The 15,422-nt window shown below is 34.5% G+C and overlaps 2 long non-coding RNA genes across 2 annotated transcripts; one reads left to right on the forward strand and one right to left on the reverse strand.

Annotated features, from left to right (window-relative positions):
• Positions 1-1,097: 1,097 nt before the first annotated feature.
• LOC125274579 lies at positions 1,098-3,098 on the forward strand. The gene is made up of 3 exons (XR_007186279.1): positions 1,098-1,505; positions 2,500-2,561; positions 2,743-3,098. It is a non-coding gene; the product is annotated as an uncharacterized LOC125274579 (long non-coding RNA).
• A 4,999-nt stretch (positions 3,099-8,097) lies between these two features.
• Positions 8,098-14,022, reverse strand: LOC125275253. Its single transcript, XR_007186414.1, has 4 exons — positions 13,970-14,022; positions 13,137-13,153; positions 12,622-12,800; positions 8,098-8,276 (listed from the first exon to the last, which is right to left on the reverse strand). It is a non-coding gene; the product is annotated as an uncharacterized LOC125275253 (long non-coding RNA).
• Positions 14,023-15,422: the final 1,400 nt, after the last annotated feature.

Consider the following 15,422-nt stretch of genomic DNA (forward strand, 5'->3'; position numbering starts at 1 on the left):
AACCTTTCAACTACTGGCCAAATGCAATCTTCATAAGCAAACTTCAGACCGCTGTAATACAATACTGAGTAATATGTCTGTGGTTTTATGTGCTGATTCTGATCTTATTGCAGGTGTTATAGAGGTTGCGCTCTGAATGTACATCATGAATCCCATTGAAATAATCAAAACTTATTTAGGTAAAATACTTAAAATATTATGTATAACATTAAGAGAAGGAATTAATTAAGGTCATGCCTGATATGCATCATACCTGATGTTTCTACTACACTGGAAACCAGCATTATGTGAACCACCAAAGTACTCAAAGTTAGTCAATAGATCTAAATTCACAATTAATTAAGCAATGCAACGAGACATTTAGCTTCAGTTATGGTATCAAAGGTCAAAATAAATGAGAAGCACTGTGATAATATATACCACAATTGCTGATATTCCAATCTGGCCAGGATTCGATTTCTCTGAGGATACCCCTGTTAACTGAACAAAAGTAGACAATTTGCTCTAGATGATCAAGTTATGCAAGAAAAACAGAGACATGTTTGGTTCAGATGTGATTAAAATCAATGAGTGCATCTGTGAAGCACAAATTTATCTGACCTCTTCAGGCAAAAAAAATAAAAAAATCTTTCAAGAACAAGCACTTTAAGATCTAAAATAAGAAGAGAGGCATTCTGTTGGACAGAGCAGAAATGCCATGACAAATGCTGAAAACTTGACATTTCATGATCTGTCTAGACATTCCATAGGGTTAGAGCTACTTCTTTTGCTATTGGCCTTTCAAAAGTAAAAAAAAAAATAAAATAGAAACTAAGCCTTTATGTAAGGCGTTATATATTTGCCTGTAGCTAGCTGATTGTCATAAGGTCACATATCACTGTCTGCCACCCCTTTCACTTGATCACTTAAAGTCCAATAACAAAGAATTTCAAACACTAAAGTCAGAATTCTATGGCCAACATAACCAATCAATGGCCTTTTAGGTGCCGTTAGACACCTCAATCAGAATGTATAGAAATGGTTATAATATAAATTTCCTGACAGTTTCCTGGATTTAGAATAAGTATGGACTATAAGCAATTTCTTCCAACATCATTTAATAGTGCAGGGTCTTCAACTTTAAAGAAATCAGAAACCATCTGTTACATATAGTATAAAAATGAGTGTTGCATTTTAAGCCTGGCCTAACATGTGTATAATACACTGTTAAATGTCGCTGTAGATTTTGCAGCACAGTACTGTAAAAACCTACAGTACAGTACCATATTTCTATATTACAGTAAAATACTGTAATTTATATTGCATTCTGGGTAATTTTGATTGAGCGGGAATATTTTACAGTACATTTTAGTGTTGCTGTAACCCTGCTGTAACCTGGCTGTAATATACCAGGCAATAATACAGGATTGCTGTAAATAACGCGCCACCTGACGTCACATCACACAGACAGAAGAACACGGCCGCTGGTGACTGGAGAAGCAGAACGGTGTATTTCTGGAAGTTTGGTAAGTTAATTTTACTATTAGGTTTTTACAAAGTGTATCGTTTTTATTCTGGAATGAAACTGCACATTTAGCCAGCGAATGTTGCTAGCTGTAGTCGAAAACACCGTTATTAGATGTGTACGCGCTGTTTTGCCCCGCTGCTCTCCTGACATTTTAAAATCTAACTCAGTGAATTAGCTTCGGGTTTATTTCTACCAAACTCGATGTCGATGATTGTTTGAACCATGGAAAGACGAACCGAAACGGGTTTGGTGAGTTTTAATTCGTTTCTGTCGAGTTTGAACGAAGTTTGTTTTACTAATGCGCGCGAAGTTGGAATCTGCTGGGAGATCGATAGACGGCCGTTTGTGTTTAAACAAAAAGGATCTTGCGATTAAAAAAAAAGTATATTCCTGTGGGGATCCTTTCCATAATGTTGTCCGATTCGAGCCTGTCAGTGAGAAAAACAAGCACTTTTATAGTCGTACACTGACGGTGCACACAAGCTCAAACGTATTATATTTGCCGTCCACTGACGGCTGCAGCGGCCGCGGTCTTCAGTTAACGTTAGTGCTTAGGCACAAAAACATGGAAAAAGATGGCCCAGATCGAAAATACTTAAGTTTCATTTGAAACGTACTGTAAATGGGTGGTTTGGGGTCAGAGAGATTGGCTATTGTTAACTTGGCCAGATTATTACTGCATCTGTTTGGGCAAGAAGACCCTGTTCTGTAGCATAGTGACTGTAATGACAATAAACGATTATGATTATAAAAAAAAATATGAATTGGGGTATAAATTACCTTTATCACCGTTTATAATTATCTATTAGACAACAAAGCAAGTATAATGCATGCCATGGCAATATATTCAGCAAGGTCAAGGATAATATTTTACTAACCTAGATGTATTATTGAAGTAGGCCTATATGAAATGCATGTGGCAACAGTGTATGTGTTAGCCTATCCCCAACAAGCAACATCAATGAATAAACATTTATTTTGATTTCTTCCAGCAGTGTGGTCCACTTGTCTTTGCATCCTGGGAAGTGCATTGCTTTCACAAGGAAGCGTATTTGTAAGTATTAGCCATAATAATACAACCTTTTACACTTTAAAGTTTTTAAGTTGCATTTTGTTTTGCTACAGAATTTTCATTTGACATTTCTATCTTACACTGTCTGTTCATCTTTATTGGTGCTGTGGATAACAGTTTTTGTAATACGTGTATTTATGTTTGTGCCTTGACTTTGTTACAGTTTTGGCATTGAAGGAAAGAAATGTACTGCCCGACAGGGAGTGAGCAGAAGACCAGGACGGTGGTGCAGAGTGATGGCCATCAACCCACATGTCAACAGCTTCGTTCGGTCCTTTGTGTTTAAATGGAAGACTTCACACTGAGGGACTGTGGCCTGTTTGCAGCCATCCACGTGCACTTCAGTTTGGGGTGAATCTTGTGGGACACTTGTTGTTTTTGCTCACTTTTTAAGATAAATCAAATTTCTGATGCACTGTACCAAGACCGTTGCTGATGGGGCGAAAGATGGTGACAATTCTGAAATGTTTTGAAATGTTTAAATATATTGATTGAATAAAAATACATTTTTTAAATTTACTCTGGTTTGCCTTTTGATTTGTAATGTTATTCTGTAGTATAGTACTATTGTAATATTACTAACTATAGTATGTATATACTATTCTAACCTATGTATTATATAATTATATATTTTATCATTATTAGCAATGATTATAAGTAATATTTATCAGTGAAATAACTATATAATACAATATAGTAAAATACAGTAAAAATTGATCAAATTACAAACAGTAAAATACTGTTATGTAGTTATACAGTACTGTTCTTTGTACTGTAAAATTGCATTACAGTACATTGCTGTAAAGCGAAATACAGTACATTGCTGGCAACCCTGCTGCCAGTACTGTACTGTAAAAATACAGGGAAATTGTTAACAGTGTACCATAAAGTATTTACATACATGATATTTACTTATAATGCTAACGTTGCAAAGCCATTAAAATAATTATTAATGATGTAAAGAAAAATGTATCATATTTGTTTTTGTTTTTTCAGAAAACCATAATAAAAAGTGTATTTTAAAATCAGTTATGTTAAGGAAAGCAGAAACAATATTAGCAAAAATAAATGATCTGTATTCCAAGATCTATGTAAAAGTGTTTGCATGATTACATCATTTGCTAATTCATAACTGATCAGCTTAAACTTGAACTTATCAGCAGGCTGACATGTTTTCTAAGAACATGTATGTTTCTGATCTCTCTTCATTTTACATATTTATAATCTTTGTGTTCATACAACAAATAAGGGTGAATTTTACAAAGAAATGCTGTTTTTGTGTTTGTTTGTTTGTTTGTTTGTTTTTAGTATAGGGTATAGTATAATGAGTATAGGCTTTTTTACATTACATAATTCGAATGAGGGGGGTCAAATGGGGGGAGTTCTATTTGCATTTTCTTCCTTTCTTTCTTTCTTTCTTTCTTTCTTTCTTTCTTTTATTTATTTTTTATTTTTATTTTTTATTTTTTTTGGTCTTCTTTAGATATTGTACCAGTCATTTGTTGACAATGTTTGCAGGATTCACCCATACATTTGTACTATATCTGTCAAGAACAAAGTTTATTTGGGATTAAGGTAACACTAGTGCAAAAATTATAGATTGTGTTTTTAACAAAATGAGCAAATGAACTCTGTTTTAAGGTGAGATGCCAAACTGTTTAGATGTGAATGCCTCAGGTCAGAGAGGACAAATACTCCTCAAGACACTGACAGGTCCTTTACTAGGATTTCAAAAGAACTTCTTCCCTTTTTTCCATCTCTGTTAGATGGCCTGAGGGTGTGGGTTTAGACATAGATGCACAGAGGGCTTGGATGGAGAGAACTCAAAGTCAGTGAAATCCCACATCAACTGCTTGAATGTATGCATTCAGTTTAAACTTCAAATCTGGCTCTATTGTCTCCTAGGCCTAGTGGACACCTGACAATCTCATTCTGAATTCTGAAAACTTTAAAAATTGACCAAGGCTGGCCAATTCTCAGTAATAAGCTTCATTTACATTGTGGTTCAAAATCAGAGAGAGCTGGTTCGCTTGGCTGCGTGTTAACAGCCCCATTCACTCCACTCAGTGCTGATTTAATGGCCCTGCTGACTCTCAAACAACTTCTAACATATTTGAAATTTTCACTGGCAGTCAGTGGGATGGAATTTCTCAGTCAGGACAGAAGCTATATTGAATTTTATGCAAAAGAAAACTAGGCTGTGAGGGATAGACTGCAGTCTGTAAAAAGGTGTACTGTATAAAGGTACTAGATCACATCATTTTCAAAACTCACAACTTTCATAAATGTTTTATGGAGATTTTGTCCACTGAAAGTTTTTTTTTTTTTTTTTTTTTTGGAAAGCTGAACAAATGGCATTTTGTTAAACTACAGCACAAAATAATAAGGTAGCCCTTGACTAAAGGTGCAATCTCATTAGGGAAATTTCAGTGAAATTTAGTGGGGGAAAAAAGGTCCATTACCCATTGACAATAGCATAGACATGTAGCATTACTCACACAGAAGTCACTTTCAAACCAAGCAGCTTTCTGTTCGTCAGTGCAGAGAATTTGTGACCAACTTGAATACAAGCCAAAGCAATGTGGAACATTTAGCATTTGCACAAAGCTGAAGTTCAAACAGATTCCTACTACAGATTACCAGCAAATTTTTGCAGAGCATCGGTAAATGTAATCTCATCCTTAAGGTCTATGGTCTTGGCATTGACCAATACGCATTTTCTTATGCTAAAAAAATTATAAGCCGCTGTCATGCTTGGTGATTGAGTAACCAAGTATTTTTCTGAAGATCTCCTGTACTTAAATAATAAGGTAACACTTTAGAATAACTCACGCTATGAAGCATTAGTTAAGCATTAGTAAATAGTTAATTCATCATTTATAAAACATTAATAGACATTAGTAAGCCATTTATAAATACAGCTATAAATGCTTTGTTCTTGATTTATAAGCATATCTATAATGAGTTTAATAATTGTATTTTCATACTTTATTAATGATCATTTTATCATTTCTAAATGATGTATTACATTATTCACAAACCAGTAATTTAGGAGTTGTCAGTGGTTCATAAGATCATTTAGGAAGTGTAAGTAAATGATTAATAAAATATTTAAATGTACATTTATGCATCTTATTATTTAGACATATAGTATTAGTTACTCAGTGTGTTAATAAATGCTTTATTAACATATTCCTAGTGTCAAAACTACCTCGGTACTATCTTTAAAACATTAGAGAACAGCAGTGCAGAAGATCACTGAACCTTTAAATCTCATTTATAAAAGCTTTACAAAGCATAAATAGTCCTCACTTTAGGTGAGCTCAAAAAAATAGTTAACTGACTACTTCTAAATGTTTTATAACTACCTGAATTAATCATGAATTGCAGTAGGAAGATGTGTTAATAAAACATTTACTAACACACTAAGTAACTATTACTATGTGTCTAAATAATAAGATGTATAAATGAATGTTTAAATAGTTTATTAATCATTTACTTACACTTACTAAATGAACTACTGACAACTCCTAAATAACTGGTTTGTAAATAATGTAATTCTTAATTTAGAAATGATAAATTGATTATTAATAAAGTATGAAAATACAATTATTAAACACATTATAGATATGCTTATAAATCAAGAATAAAGCAATTATAGCTGTATTTATAAACTACTTACTAATGTCTATTAATGCTTTATAAGTGATGGAATAACTATTAACTAATGCTTAACTAATGCTTCATAGTGTGCAGTTATTATAAAGTGTTACCAATAATAAATAAAAAACAACAACAAAAAAAAATATTAAACAAAAAAGTTAAAGCATTTGTTCTTATCCATCTGTTTGTCTGTCTATCAATCCATCTATCCATTAGTGATGGGAAGTTCGTTTCTCTTCCGCGAACCGGTTCTTTCGGACAGTTCGATTCAATAAACCGGTTGAAAAAACCGGTTCACCGGTTCTTTTACGCTCCGACGTAATGACGTCATCCGCGATGACGTCGTCTATCGCGGGCCGGGTTGAAAAAACAAGTGATTCAAATATATAAAGTTAGTAATCATAACATCAGTCAACTAAAACATTATAATCTGAAGCGTTTCTTACAATTTAGTTTTGCATCTAACCCTGCTGAAAAAAAAAATAGAAACCATTACAGAAATCCTAATGGTTTCCACTACAAAACCATTACAAACCATCAGCCATTAACCATTAAAACCATTACAAAATGGTTTCCATTACGTAGTGTGTTTTGGGCACATTCCATTAGGATTTATTGGTTTGTATTGGTTTCCATTACAGATTTGTATTGGTCTTTATTTGCAAATATTTAATGGTTTCCATTGCAGTTTTTGTATTGGTTCTAATGGTTCCATTACAAAGTTGTATTGGTCTTTATTTGCACATATTTAATGGTTTCCATTACAGTTTTTGTATTGGTTCTAATGGTTCCATTACAAAGTTGTATTGGTCTTTATTTGCACATATTTAATGGTTTCCATTACAGTTTTTGTATTGGTTCTAATGGTTCCATTACAAATTTGTATTGGTCTTTATTTGCACATATTTAATGGTTTCCATTACAGTTTTTGTATTGGTTCTAATGGTTCCATCACAAATTTGTATTGGTCTTTATTTGCACATATTTAATGGTTTCCATTGCAGTTTTTGTATTGGTTCTAATGGTTCCATTACAAAGTTGTATTGGTCTTTATTTGCACATATTTAATGGTTTCCATTACAGTTTTTGTATTAGTTCTAATGGTTCCATTACAAAGTTGTATTGGTCTTTATTTGCACATATTTAATGGTTTCCATTACAGTTTTTGTATTGGTTCTAATGGTTCCATTACAAAGTTGTATTGGTCTTTATTTGCACATATTTAATGGTTTCCATTGCAGTTTTTGTATTGGTTCTAATGGTTCCATTACAAAGTTGTATTGGTCTTTATTTGCACATATTTAATGGTTTCCATTACAGTTTTTGTATTGGTTCTAATGGTTCCATTACAAAGTTGTATTGGTCTTTATTTGCACATATTTAATGGTTTCCATTACAGTTTTTGTATTGGTTCTAATGGTTCCATTACAAATTTGTATTGGTCTTTATTTGCACATATTTAATGGTTTCCATTGCAGTTTTTGTATTGGTTCTAATGGTTCCATTACAAATTTGTATTGGTCTTTATTTGCAAATATTTAATGGTTCCCATTACAGTTTTTGTATTGGTTCTAATGGTTCCATTACAAATTTGTATTGGTCTTTATTTGCACATATTTAATGGTTTCCATTGCCGTTTTTGTATTGGTTCTGATTTGTATGTTTAACTGGTAGCTGTTAATTAGGCCATTGATTAATTAAATAATTTAAATTATTACAACAATTATACACTGGTTTTGTCCTTGTGGCTTAAAAAAAAACGCTCAAGAATATATAATTTTAATTGATATAAACTGCACACAAACTTTTCACTAGCTAACTGTTCAGGTTGTGTTTTGCAAAGAATTAAGAACATGCAACTAAAATCAAAATTATACTTGGATCAAGACCATCTTTTTTACTAAACCCAGCTGGAAATAAACATCTGACAAAAATTATTAACATGATCTTTTTTATTACTTAATATGTAATAGAAATACAAGAACTATGAACTGTGTTTGTGGCTTCACTGTATCCACTGTGGCTGGCTTAGACCTGCAAAAAGAAGGAGAATTCATTAGGACAATGTACCTCTTAAACCACATTACCAGTACACGAGATTATCCACATTATATATTATATGGGACTCTCAAAGAAGTTGCAAGAACATAGTTGTTGACCAAACTTCATTATTTCACCCAACATATTTGGGTGTACTTTGAGCAGATTCAAGATCTTGAATTTTTTTATCCATTACTCATGTCAGGTTCATAGCATGACAGTCATCTGTTATTTAACCTTCTCCAGTTGTAGGTTAGTGATGCGCGGGTCGTCTCATAACCCACGGACCCCACAGATCGGGTTGGGGCGGGATAAGAAATTGTCACTTTATTTGCGATGCGGGTCATTAAAAACAAAATTAAAAACAAATCCATATATGTTGCGTGCAATTCCCTATAGCCTATATTAAAAATTTGGGAATATCTATTTTCATATTTTTTTTAGGTTCTTTGATACGGTTACAGTATGAAGGCTGTAGCAACATAACCATTTTGGAAACGAAGCGTAAATGTGAACATCAAAGATTTCTTATGCTGCTGCGCCCTCTATAGGACCAGCGACTAGTCGACGTCAAGCTCAAAGTCCCTGTAAATCCCTATTAAAGTCTGTGTTCTGAGTTTGTCACACCACAGTAAAATGTGCTATTAACCACCCAGCCAAATTTGAATGATTAAAAAAAAACGCCAAGTAAATTAAATAAATTATCAAAATCTTGAAAAAATTTGCAGTATTCTCTGCTCTCAAACGCTGGGGGCGTGTCCGCTGTCGGCGCTGAAACCACACCCACTCGCGAGAGCTGCCGCCTCAACTTATTTGTCTAATCAGTCAAACTCACTGATGCATATAAACAAAAGAATCACGTTAGAGGGTTGCACAATTTAGTAGAGTTACTGTGGACTGCCTACTAATTACGCATACAAGGCAACATACACTCATTGGTGGGCACGTACTGCCGACTGTTGTCGAGTCGACAGGTGACGGCGCCGTGAGACGGGAGGATGAAGGCCGGGATGGGAGAGATTCTGTCCGGCAGATTGTCAGTGAATCCCAGCTGTCTAATGAAAGTTTGTAAAACTCTCCGGTGTAAAATTATCACTGCAGAGACTAATTTAATCCACCCCTTCTTCATATCATCATTTTTTAGGAAATTTAAATAAGGAGAACAAGCTTCTTTTGTATATTATCGCAACCAGGTAATATGCATTTGCGTGATGAAGGCATTACTAGCTAGCAAAATGTAGGCTGTATAACTAACAGTATTAACACTCGAGATTAAGCGGGCGAGCTGCTGTAGCGTTAGGGGTGGTGCCATGCTCGGTTACTCTAGTGCGTCAGACAGTTATATAGTGTTAGCCCAAAAAATCCTGAGCACAGAATTGGTGAAAAATTGTTTAACACTCTAACTTCACAATTCAGTACTACATAGTTCAGTCTTTGTAATGTTTTTGCAGCAATACATTTGTCACATTTATAATGTGTTTAGAATCAATTCTCAGAATTGACTTTACCGGGACTTTAAAGTGTCACGGCAGAGCATTAAAGTCGACTAGTCAGTTCAACCCCTAGTGCATAGTTAATAAGTGTGATGACATCATCCATAGCAACGAGGTCAATTACACCCTTTCTCTTAGCTTAAAGGTCCCGTTCTTCGTGATCCCATGTTTCAAACTTTAGTTAGTGTGTAATGTTGTTGTTAGAGTATAAATAAAATCTGTAAAATTTTAAAGCTCAAAGTTCAATGCCAAGCGAGATATTTTATTTAACAGAAGTCGCCTACATCGAACGGCCAGTTTGGACTACATCCCTCTACTTCCTTCTTTAATGACGTCACTAAAACAGTTTTTTGACTAACCTCCGCCCACAGGAATACACAAAAAAGGGGGCGTGGTCTTGTTGCGCTCCCACGGAGAAGAGCAAGAGTTGCGTTTGTAGAGTGTGTTTGTCGCCATGTCGTCGAAACGCTGTTATTTTCATCCCGCAGTCCAATCATCTTTGTTTGGCCTTCCCAGGGACGCTGTACTTAGAGATCAATGGTTACAATTTATGTTTACCTCGGTTCCCGAAAATTATAATTGCGGTATCCTTACTGCAATAGTTAATGTTGGACTGCAGTGCACATAATGGCCACAAGAGGGGACTATGTTTATGTATATGGCTGTTTTCCGTATGAGGTACTCTTCTGAGTGAGTGCTAACGTTGTACATTTTTCTGTCGCTGCTTGTGGAGATTAAAGAGTTCAGTCTCTCGGGAATTATTGTCTTTTGTGTTCATTCGGCACGACACCACAATAATCCACATGTAAAACTATGTGCAGCACACGTTATGGTAAGAGGCGTGACATTTCCGGGCAAGGTGCGCTAAGCTGCTGTCGAATCACAACACAGGAACCGCTGGCACAATCAGAACTCGTTACGTATTTCTGAAGGAGGGACTTCATAGAACAAGGAAGTCATCAGCCCGTTTTTATGACAGTGGAAACAGCGGTATACAGATAAGTAAATTATGTGAAAAATACTGTTTTTTTACACGCGAAACATGAACACATGTTATATTGCACACTATAAACACAATCAAAGCTTCAAAAAACCACGAAAAACAGGACCTTTAAGAATTCTCACTGTTTGAAATGGTTTTAGCAGCTTTGTGAAAAGGTTTTAAAGGATTAGTTCACTTTTAAATAAACTTTTCCTGATAATTTACTCACCCCCATGTCATCCAAGATGTTCATGTCTTTCTTTCTTCAGTCGAAAAGAAATTAAGGTTTTCGATGAAAACATTCCAGGATTATTCTCCTTATAGTGGACTTCAATGGAGCCCAAACAGTTGAAGGTCAAAATTAGTTTCACTGCAGCTTCAAAGCGTTCTACACAATCCCAGATGAGAAATAAGGGTCTTATCTAGTGAAACCATCGCTCATTTTCTGAAAAAAAAGAAAATTATATAAGTTTTAACCTTAAATGCTCATCTTGAACTAGCTCTCTTCTTCTTCTCTATTTGATTCCAGCAGTCTAGACACTGCTAAGTGTATTACTGCCCTCCACAGGCCAAAGTTTGAACTAATTGTTATATACTATTGAACTAGCATATTGTATATGACAATTTAGTTCAAACATTGACCTGAGGAGGGCAGTAATACACTTAGCAGTGTCTACACTGCTGGAATTCAAATAGAGAAGAAGAAGAAGAGATACAGTGGGTTCCAAACAGGATATATCGCCCTCCGAAGTGAAAACAATCATGGCCGCCATATTGAAGGGTCGTTCCAAACCGAAGTGCTCAAAACGGGCCACTTCAAAGGGCTCTTTGGAATGAAGGATTTCGAAGGGTACAACTGATGGACACTTCAGGCCCCCATGATCCTTTGCACAGGAAAGTTGTTTGACGTCACAGAATGGGTACAGGAGGTTAGGAGATTTTACCTATAAATGTATGTATAGTATTTTTCTGTACTATTGTAATATTTATACGAGTTAGATTTAGTAAATTATTATGGTCAAAACGACAGTGTACTTCAACAAAAATACTTTACAGCTCCCTTTATCAGTCCATTCAAATGTTTCAAATACATAGACACAATATACAATATGGTGTAATAAACCTAAATAAATAAACTAACGTTAAACAAAGGGCGCCGCTTGCACAATCTACTCTTCCTTGATTGTCTCGTTAAGATGACGCAGAAGTGTGTTCCAAAAAAAGAGGTTTTTTTTACCCCTAAACCCTTCATCCCTTCAAGCTCTCACTCCGAAGGGGAAACCATCTGAAAGGAATTAGGGCATGGGATGAGCCCTTCCGAATGGAACGCAGGGCTACTTCAAGATGAGCATTTATGGTTAAAATGTATGAAATTTTATTTTTTTATTTTTTTAGAAAATGAGTGATGGTTTCTCTAGATAAGACCATTATTTCTTGTATGGGATCGTGTAGAACAATTTGAAGCTGCAATGAAACTAATTTTGACCTTCAACTGTTTGGTGTCCATTGAAGTCTACGATATGGAAAAAAAATCCTGGAATGTTTTCATCAAAAACCTTAATTTCTTTTCGACTGAAGAATAAAATACATGGACATCTTGGATGACATGGGGGTGAGTAAATTATCAGGAAAAGTTTATTTAAAAGTGGACTAATCCTTTAAGTGAAAACTCTTACCTAAGAATTTTTACTGCTATTTAGGAGAACTTTTAGTTGTAAGATAAAACATTTTGTGAATACGGCCCCAGGCATATTGGACCAGGTCTGCAGGACAGTGGTTCTCGAGGGCCAGAGCTGAGATACCTACAATATATTCTGAACATGACTTTCAGAGATCCAGATTGACTGCTAGATCGATCACTTACAACAGTGGTGTCCAGTCCTGGTCATGGAGGACCAACGTCCTGCAGTATGTAGCTCCAACTTTCTCACACACCTGCCTGTAGTTTCTGGTGATCCTGAAGACCTTCATTAACTGGTTCAGGTCTGCTTAATGGCTGGAGCCACAGTTAATTCTTCAAACAGGACTAGATGGCAATAAATACTGAAAAGAGAGAGGACAAACAACATTTAATGGTATAAAGCCAGTTTAAAAATTGTATTCATGAATATGTATAATAACATCTGAGAATGTACATATGACACCACTGTACTGAAAAATATTCACCATTTAAGTAGTTGCAATTTAACATACAGTATTTGCCATTTAAGTGAGGATCATCTCATTTTTAAAAAATGACACCCGAAATATTAACAGATAACATAAGCAAAATCTTCATGAAAATACAGTTATATGATGCAAAGAAAGTTTTTGTAAATGTGCATGACAAATCTACAATGCAAAAACTGAGAATGTGTGACTGAGTCAAACAGTACTTACAGAGCAGAACCAATGATCTGATTACACACAAGGAAGAGGGAGAAAAATAAACAAATATATTAGTTAAATATTGCTTTGTATGATGAACGTGCTGATTAAATGTACACATTCAAGATAAATTATTACATTAACATTTTAGTGATTTATTTCATGGCCTAAATGTTTTACTTCAGTTATATCTTTTCATAATTAATTAAATATTACAGATGGTTGATTTAATTTGACAGTTATCTTTTCTGGTGAATATAGGCCAATGAGTCCTATCTCTCTCTTTCACTCTCTGTCCCCGCGCGTGCACGCGCCAGCTTGTGCATGAGACAACGCGTAACGTTACAAAGTTATTGTAAAATCTGTTATTTTTAGGTCACGATAACATGATAGTAATATGGCCGTAGCTTATGTAACGAGATTTAATAAGGGTGTGCAGCTTAGTTATTGTATTTACGTCGCTGTTTAAATCTTTAATACAAAGACACAACTCAGCCCGGCCATCATAACAAGCTCGGTCGAGTCATCGCGTAAAATAGCAACGGAAAAACAATAATAAATCAAATTAACACCGAAATGGATGTAAAACAATTCAAGGTAATGAATTAATACGGTTTTTAAAGTATATTACCTCAGATTACCAGAAAATGAATTGTCTGAGCGGCTAGTCGACCGTTATAACCGTTATAACATTTAAACGCAGCAAGCTAAATAATATACTCATCAGATAAACCACTAAAGCGGGTGTAATTTAATTCCAATCAATTAATTCATTACAATTTCGACCTGTTACACTAATTTTAATAGAAAACTCAGAAATTACTATAGAAATATAAAAAGCTTACCTGTTTGCGTCACCAGTCGATTCCGGAATGACAGTTCATGGATGCTGTTCCAGCAGTCTCATTGGTTAGAATTAATCACGTGATGTCATATTACTAATAATTAATATTTATTTATTTATTGCCATTTCAGAAAAATAATATATTAATATTGTGTGTGTGTGTGTGTATATATATATATATATATATATATATATATATATATATATATATATATATATATATATATATATATATATATATATATAATACACACACACACACACTACATATAACACACACACACTACCATTCAAAAGTTTGGGGTCAGTAAGATTTTTTAATGTTTTTTAAAAGAAGCCTCTTCTGCTCACCAAGGCTGCATTTATTTGATAAGAACAATAAAATAAAAAAATACAGTAATATTGTGAAATATTATGACAATTTAAAATGACTGTTTTCTATGTGAATATATAGTAAAGTGTAATTTATTTCTGTGATCAAAGCTGAATTTTCAGCATCATTACTCCAGTCTTCAGTGTCACATGATCCTTCAGAAATCATTCTAATATGCTGATTTGCTGCTCAAGAAACATTCATTATTATTATCAATGTTGAAAACAGTTGTACAATTTTTTTTTCAAAATTCTTCAATGAATAAGATCAAAAGAACAGCATTTATTTAAAATAGAATATTTTCTAACATTATAATTGTCTTTACTGTAACTTTTGATCAGTTTAACTCATCCTTGATGAATAAAAGTATTGATTAATTTTATTTCTATCCCCCAACTGTATACTGACTTTACTGTATACTGACATAGAAAACAGCTGTTTTAAATTGGAATAATATTTCACAATATTACTGTTTTTGTTTGTATTTTTAATCAAATAAATTTATTGGTCTGGGAGCAGCTACAAACAAACAGGTAAAGACAGTACTTGTCTTGCCATCTTGTTGACTGTGTGCAGTTTTAGTTATGGGATGGGCAATTGAATGTAATGACATCGGTGACATTTTACTAGATTGTTAAAAATAGTTTGATTAACCCTGTGCCTTGAGCATTTAATCATAAAACAATGATTTAATTTGTACTGTGCTGTGAACATGGGGGGTTGCCCACAGTAAACCAGCTAGGGGCCCCGGAGCTAAGGGCCCCACATGGGCTAACCAACTGGGGGCCTGTGTGGGTTTTCATGGGGCCCCAAAGAGTTTGCTCTTGCCCACACAGCCCCACAGAAAACCCACACTTAGTGGGTGAAGGATGAAATCACATTAAACTTGAGTTCTATGTTGATAAATTAAAATTGATTTCTGGATATCGTTATGTTATTTTTGTACACACACAAACAAACACGTTGTGCTTTCATGTTTTATGGGGACTTTCCATATACATAATGGTTTTTATACTGTAAAAATTGTATATTCTATCCCCCTACACTAACCCTACCCCTAAACCTACCCATCACAGAAAAC

The sequence above is a fragment of the Megalobrama amblycephala genome, linkage group LG9, assembly GCF_018812025.1.
Source record: "Megalobrama amblycephala isolate DHTTF-2021 linkage group LG9, ASM1881202v1, whole genome shotgun sequence".
Classification (NCBI taxonomy): domain Eukaryota; kingdom Metazoa; phylum Chordata; class Actinopteri; order Cypriniformes; family Xenocyprididae; genus Megalobrama; species Megalobrama amblycephala.